Source organism: Arvicola amphibius, chromosome 3 (genome assembly GCF_903992535.2).
Source record: "Arvicola amphibius chromosome 3, mArvAmp1.2, whole genome shotgun sequence".
Classification (NCBI taxonomy): Eukaryota; Metazoa; Chordata; class Mammalia; order Rodentia; family Cricetidae; genus Arvicola; species Arvicola amphibius.
In genome coordinates this window covers 17,069,923-17,077,519 of record NC_052049.1, presented here as the reverse complement: position 1 = coordinate 17,077,519, position 7,597 = coordinate 17,069,923, and the positions used below count along the sequence as shown (strand labels likewise).

Sequence of the window (7,597 nt, the reverse complement as noted above, 5' to 3'; positions counted from 1 at the left end):
TATTCAGAGAGACCAGTTTGATCCCATGCTCATTCATTCCTAGTACAGCTGGAGTTGGTGAGCTCCCATTAGCTCAGGCACACTGTCTCAGTGGGTGAATCCCTTGTGGTCCTGACTTCCTTGCTCATATTCTCCCTCCTTCTGCTCTTCAACTGGACCGTGGGAACTCAGTCCAGTGCTCCAATGTGGGTCTCTGTTTCTGTCTCTATCTGTTACTGGACAAAGGTTCTATGATATTCAAGATAGTCATCAGTCTGACTACGGGACAAGGCCAGTTCAGGCACCCTCTCCTCCACTGCCCAGGGTCCTTCTCAGCCTTTTGGCTAAGATCAAATGTAGTATCTGTTCTTATCAGTTTAATATCTGATACGTCCTCTACCAGAGGACAATTTATTAAATGGATGTTTGGAACTAGGAGTTGAAATAGAAGCTTAATACGTCCACTCCATGCATTGACTTGGTATTGCAGTTTTGAACCCAAAGAAAAACATATATAGATCTACATGGAAATTGGAAGCAGACAAGATCGCCTGGCAAAAATTGGGACATGGAGGTGGGTGGTAGAGGATAGGGGATAGGGAGAAGGGAGAAGGGAGGGTTGGGGAGATATTGGGGAAGTGGGATGGTTGAGATGGAGGAATGATGGATATGGGAGAAGGGAAAGAGATATCTTAATTGAGGGAGTCATTTTGGGGTTGGTAAGAGGCTCTGTGGAGTTACCAGGAGTCCACAGTTATGTTCTTTTCCTAATTGGAGTAAAAATTTTTCTAGGTAAGTATGTATGTATATTTATATGTGAGCATGAGCATCTGTATGTGTGTGTGTGTGTGTGTGTGTGTGTGTAAAAAGTATATATATGAAATCAAAGGAATGCATTTGACCATTCTTCTCTCCTCTGGTCATAAGCAAAATACTCTAGTGTATGCCAGTGACATGGCTCAGGAGGGAAAGATGTTTACTTCAGAGCCTTAGGACCCAAGTTTGGTCCCTAAAACCAACATGATGGAAGTAAAGGACAGATTCCTACAAGGTTTTCTCTGGCATGTTCACAAGTATGCTGTAGCATAAATACATGTACATACACGTGTGTGTGTATGTATGTGTGTGTGTGTGTGTGTGTGTGATGTGCTTGTGTTTTGCCAATAAAATTAACAGCAACAGCAAAAAAGTGAAAAAAATAAAAATAGAAGGAAAACTTCTATTGGAAACAGTGAGAAGTGGCCAGTGTTTCATCAGCTCTGGTCATACAAATCAGAAGCTTGGTGTCATATATTTTTGATTAAAATAAATCTACTTAACTTTCCCTTTTCAATTTCATACCACCACCATCCCTAACCTCTGAAGCTATACTTCTTTTCCTGTACTGATTCACCCCTTCACAAGTTGGGTTTACTGTCTTTTTCTTTTTCTTTTCCTGATTCATATCATCCTGCAAGTCCTTTCTCAAGTTCAGCCACCCCACTACGCCTTTGGTACCTTTATACTTTCCTTGTTGCTGTGGCTACTGCATATTGTATATGAAGATGTGGAGGTAGGATCAAAGATGAGAGAGAACGTTCTCATATTTTTTTAATCTTCTTTCATTATAATTTGTGTCACAGAGATTTTGGAAGTGATCTGCTTTCATTCTACATCCTGTCAAGAAGTGCCTTTCTGAAAGATGTCTTTGCTAGATGGGGAATCTCTGCTCGTGCTCTTCTATTGCAGATTCAATAGAAGGATAATTAACTACAACCCAAAATTTAAAATGAGTTTGATAATATCCAACTTGAAACCACTGAGTAGCAGTAATACAATTTCTGTAAAAGAGAGTATTTCACTTGTCTCACTTGTCTGTAAAGGAGAAAATATATTTATTTTCCCTTTTGTATCTAAAATTCTTTTCCTCCCACAGCTCCTCATAATTCCTCCCTACCTTACTAGCCACACAACTTTCTCTCTCTCTCTCTCTCTCTCTCTCTCTCTCTCTCTCTCTCTCTCTCTCTCTCTCTCTCTCTCTGTCTCTCTCTCTTTCTCCAAACCAAAATGAAAATAAACACAAACCATAAAACAGATAAATCAAATTAAAATTAAATGAAACAAAACTCACTTATATAAAGGGACAGGAGGCATAGAGTTTTTTTCCTACTGGACAACTGCTCCTGAACATGGAGCTTGCCTTGAAATGTGGTTTGGTATACCCAGCAACACAGAGTAAGAGAAAAATGGTGTTCCCTTTGGCAGCAGTAATCAACTACCTGAGTAAATATTAGTTATATGAGTGAAAAAATTCATGAAGTACATTTTATTCATACTTGGTCTCAATGTCTTAAAACAAAAAGTTCAGCATAAATTGAGTCCTATTAATGTTTTGCTTCGTGTCTGCAAAAAGCTTCAGGTTATTGCAAACATAAAAATATATATTGTTAGTGAGTTTACTTTTTACAATGAAATAAAGTTTTCTACACTAACATTTTACTGAATTACAATAAGCTTGCAGTATAAAGCATGCAGTCTTTGAGAATAAACTTTAAAAACTTTTATTAAAGTATTTTAATACTTTTTATATCAATGCAAGTAAAATCAATTAAAGTGTGTTCAAATAATTGAACTGATTTATAACAAAAAGATTTAGAAAAGAAAAATGAAGATTTTGATTGCAATCAAATATTTATAAGAAGGACATGGTCCTAAGTTGTTTGTTTGCATCTTATGTTTTTAAGTCTTTGAAGAACGTAATTACACCTGAAGTAATTTTTCTTTGAAAAACAAAAGCATAAAATTTACAGCTAACTCGGTTTTAAACTGATGGAGAAATCTTAAGGAAGGACAGATTAGGAAGATATGTTTTATGTATATAATAATGTCTCAACTTGGTGCATGACCATCTTCAAAAAGTGTTTCTAATTAACATAGCACTATGATATGTCTCTACTGATGTCAGCATTTCTCTCCAAAATTAAATGATTTTCTCTATACATGCAAACTTATTGATTGCCTTCTGAAACAAAATAGAACTCAAAACTCAATATTGCTTAAAGAAAGTGACCACATTCATATTCTACTAAATATCATTCAATATATCCAGATTACATTATGTTTGACTCCACATTTAATTTAAAAACACAAGAGGATAGATAGGTAAATAGAGAAAGCTGTACATATTTCAGATATATGATCGACATTTATTAATAGATGATAAATTCATATTTACTAAGAAACATGCACATAGAAGATAAATGATAAGTAAAATATAGGTGGATAGATACATACATAATATATAATGATACAAATGGGGTAGATGATGAAAAACAGATGATATATAGTCCAATAGAAAAAATATATAAATAATAAATGATTATTGGAGATAGATTATTAAAGATGTTATAAATAATATATGTGATAAATAATGGGTGGATGAGAAAGGATATGTAAATAGCATGATGACAGATAATAGGTATTATGAGTAATAATATATTTTTTATTGTAATCATGCAGGCAATGTCCTACGATTGGTTACTTAAAACTGGAGAACCTGTAAAGCCATTTATAGAATTGAAGTCACGTTTAAGCTTCAGAATCAGAGAAGCTTATCTTGTAACTCATTCTCTGCCTAAAGTCTCAGATCATCATGTGCTGCTGATAGTAAGCCCAGAAATCCAACCTGGAATTCTGATAGCCAAAAAAAATGCACATAAGGTACACATTCATCTACCCATTGTTATTAATATCCCTTCTTTCCTAAGCTTCTTCACCATCAAAATGCACATTTTTCAAGACCTGAACCACCCAAACAAGGCATTGGCATTGACTACAGTCAATGCACTGACATATAGTTACAGATCAGTCTTGTTGTATTTTCCTATCAAGTGAAGCACAAAATCAGTAAACTGCCAAAGCTGTTGTCTTCCATGATTATTTTTCTACACCAGTCTTCTTGTGTGATATATCAAAAAGAGGTTGTCCATAATGCAGTGGTGGTTACTGACATGCAAACCACTTATAATTAAACCCTTCTTTTCTGACCACTTTTTTCTTTTTTTTAATTTTTTTCTCATTTTTTTATTCAAGATTTCCATCTCCTCCCCCTTCCCTCCCCTCCCTTCCACCCATACCCCCACTCCACCCCTCTCCAAAGACAAAGAGCCATCAGGGTTCCCTTCACTATGTTAAGTCCAAGGTCCTCCCAGCTCCCCCTAAGTCCAGGAAGGTGAGCAACCAAACTGACAAGGCTCACAGTGAGCCCGTCCATGCTGTAGAGTTCATGTTCATTGCCATTGTCCTTTGTTTCTCAGTCCTCCTCCACCGTCAGCCACATTCAGAGAGTCCGGTTTGGTCCCCTGTTCCATCAGTCACATTCCGACTGGACTTGGTGGTCTCCCGTTAGATCTGTCCCACCGTCTCAATGGGTAAACACACTGCTCACGGTCCTGACTTCCTTGCTCATGATCTCCCTCCTTTTGCTCCTCATCAGGACCTTGAGAGCTCAGTCTGGTGCTCCTATGTGAGGCTCTGTAATTTTCTCCATCCAATGCCAGGTGAAGGTTCTATGGTGATACGCAAGATATTCATGAGTATGACAATAGGATCTGGACATATCTGGCACCCTCTCCTCAGCTGTCCAAGGAACTAGCTGGGGTCGTCTTCCTGGACACCTGGGAACCCCTCTAGAGTCAAGTCTCTGCCAACCCTAGAATGGCTCCCTTAACTAAGATATACCATCTTACACCTGTCAGAATGGCTAAAATCAAAAACACCAATGATAGCCTTTGCTGGAGAGGATGTGGAGTAAGGGGCACACTCATCCATTGCTGGTGGAATTTTTTTTTAATTTTTATTAAAAATTTCTGCCTCCTCCCTGCCTCCCATTTACTCCCCCTCCCCCTTCCACTCTCCCTCCCTCTCCTGTCCAAAGAGCAGTAAGGGTTCCCTGCCCTGTGGGAAGTCCAATTCCCCCCCCCCTCCATCCAGGTCCAGGAAGGTGAGCATCCAAACCGGCTAGGCCCCCCCAAAGCCAGTATGCGTAGTAGGATCCAAATACAGTGTCATTGTCCTTGGCTTCTCAGCAGCCCTCATTGTCTGCCATGTTCAGGGAGTCTGCTTTTATCCCATGCTTTTTCAGTCCCAGTCCAGCTGGCCTTGGTAAGCTCCAAATAGATCAGCCCCACCATCTCTGTGAGTGGGAGCACCCCTCACAGTCCTGACTTCCTTGCTCATGTTCTCGCTCCTTCTGCTCCTCATTTGGACCTGGGGAGCTCAGTCCCGTGCACCAATGTGTGGCTCTGTCTCTATCTCCATCCATCGCCAGATGAAGGTTCCCTCATGGTCTTGGCTTTCTTTCTCATGTTCTCCCTCCTTCTGCTCCTCATCAGGACCTTGGGAGCTCAGTCCGGTGCTCCTATGTGGGGCTTTGTCTCTATCTCCATCCATCACTAGGTGAAGGTTCTATGGTGACATGCAAGATATTCATCAGTATGGCTATAGGATCTGGCCTTTTCCGGCTCCCTCTCCTCAGCTGCCCACGGAACTAGCTGGGGGAAGCAGAGAAGGAAATCAGAGAAGCATCACCTTCCACGATAGCCACAAATAGCATAAAATATCTTGGGGTAACTCTAACCAAGGAACTGAAGGATTTATTTGAAAAGAACTTTAAGTTTTTGAAAAAAGAAATTGAAGAGGATACCATAAAATGGAAGGATCTCCCTTGCTCTTGGATTGGGATGATCAACATAGTAAAAATGGCAATTCTACCAAAGGCAATCTATAGATTCAATGCGATCCCCATCAAGGTCCCATTAAAATTCTTCACAGAGATTGAGAGGACAATAATCAACTTTATATGGAAAAACAAGAAATCCAGGATAGCCAAAACAATCTTATACAATAAAGGAAATTCTGGAGGTATTACCATCCCTGACTTCAAACTCTATTACAGAGCTACAGTATTGAAAACAGCTTGGTATTGGCATAAAAACAGAGAAGTTGACCAATGGAATCGAATAGAAGACCCGGATCTTAATCCACAAACCTACGAACACCTGATTTTTGATAAAGGAGCCAAAAGTACACAATGGAAGAAAGAGGGCATCTTCAACAAATGGTGCTGGCATAACTGGATGTCAACCTGTAGAAGAATGAAAGTAGATCCATATCTATCACCATGCACAAACCTCAAGTCCAAATGGATTAAAGACCTCATTATTAATCTGAACACACTGAGCCTGATAGTGGAGAAAGTGGGAAGTACTCTACAACATATGGGCACAGGAGACCATTTCCTACGTATAACCCAAGATGCACAGTCATTAAGGGCAACATTGAATAAATGGGACCTCCTGAAGCTGAGCAGCTTCTGTAAAGCAAAGGACACTGTCACTAAGACACAAAGACAGCCTACTTACTGGGAAAAGTTCTTCACCAACCCTGCAACTGACAAAGGTCTGATCTCTAAAATATATAAGGAACTCAAGAGACTAGACTTCAAAATGCTAATTAACCCATTTAAAAATGGGGCTCTTAACTGAACAGAGAATTCTCAACAGAAGAAGTTCAAATGGCCAAAAGACACTTAAGGTCATGCTCAACGTCTTTAGCTATCAGGGAAATGCAAATCAAAACAACTTTGAGATACCATCTTACACCTGTCAGATTGGCTAAAATCAAAAACACCAATGATAGCCTTCACTGACCACTTTTCTAAGATACAGAATTTGCCAGTGCAAAGTCTGAATTAAAATGTTGGATGATCTGGAGGGAGCATCAGTGTTCTCACGAAAGGTCAGGAAGCATATATTTTATGAAAAAAATCTGAGAATTTATCTGTAATCATATTGTTATTGGACAATATCTCTAATCAATTGGCTAATGTCTCTGCACATTGGTTTCAAATGCCTAACTCCTCAAGAAAAAAATATTGTCCATAGAAAATTCAGAAATAAAGTTTTACCTGCTACTGGATAAGTCCTTATTTAAACAATATGACATTTAAATTTGTCATCACTGACCAAGCAGTTACTTAGCATATGATTAGGCAAATAAAGATCAATGCTAAAAAATAAAAGTTACATAGATTATTGACAGATTTTACAAGTATCAGATATGGATTTTAAGATATTTGTTTTCAACTATAATTATTTATAGGACAACATGATTGTAATGAATGAAAATATGGAAAAAAATCAAGCAAAAAAACCAACCAAGCATGTTAAAAATACTAATAGAAACCTCAGAACAAAAATATCAAGTACGTAAAATACAATTTTGCTGGTTAGAGTTATAGACATATTCAAAAATGGTCATTTTTCAATATCAGTTCCTATGAACATGCTAATCAGAGGATCTTTGGAAATATTAATTTCTGAGCAGACACTGAACTGGATGAATTATACTTCTTAATGATCTCATTGTAATTGTAAGAATATTTAGAACTTGAGGAGAGATGTAAATAAATTAGAAAGGAGAATGCTGCCACTATAGAAGCCATAGAGATCCAATATGATCTATTGTTTTCTTTGAAGATGGAAGAAAGACATATGTCCAAGTAAACACAGCAAAGTAGTAGAAAGGGAAAGCAGAGAAAATGGAAATTACAGGGATATGGAGAAGAAAATCTCATTGT

At 38.2% G+C, this 7,597-nt stretch overlaps 1 non-coding gene across 1 annotated transcript; it reads left to right on the top strand.

Annotated features, from left to right (window-relative positions):
- The first annotated feature begins 303 nt into the window (after positions 1-303).
- LOC119810977 lies at positions 304-496 on the top strand. The gene has a single exon (XR_005284901.1). It is a non-coding gene; the product is annotated as a U2 spliceosomal RNA (small nuclear RNA).
- Positions 497-7,597: the final 7,101 nt, after the last annotated feature.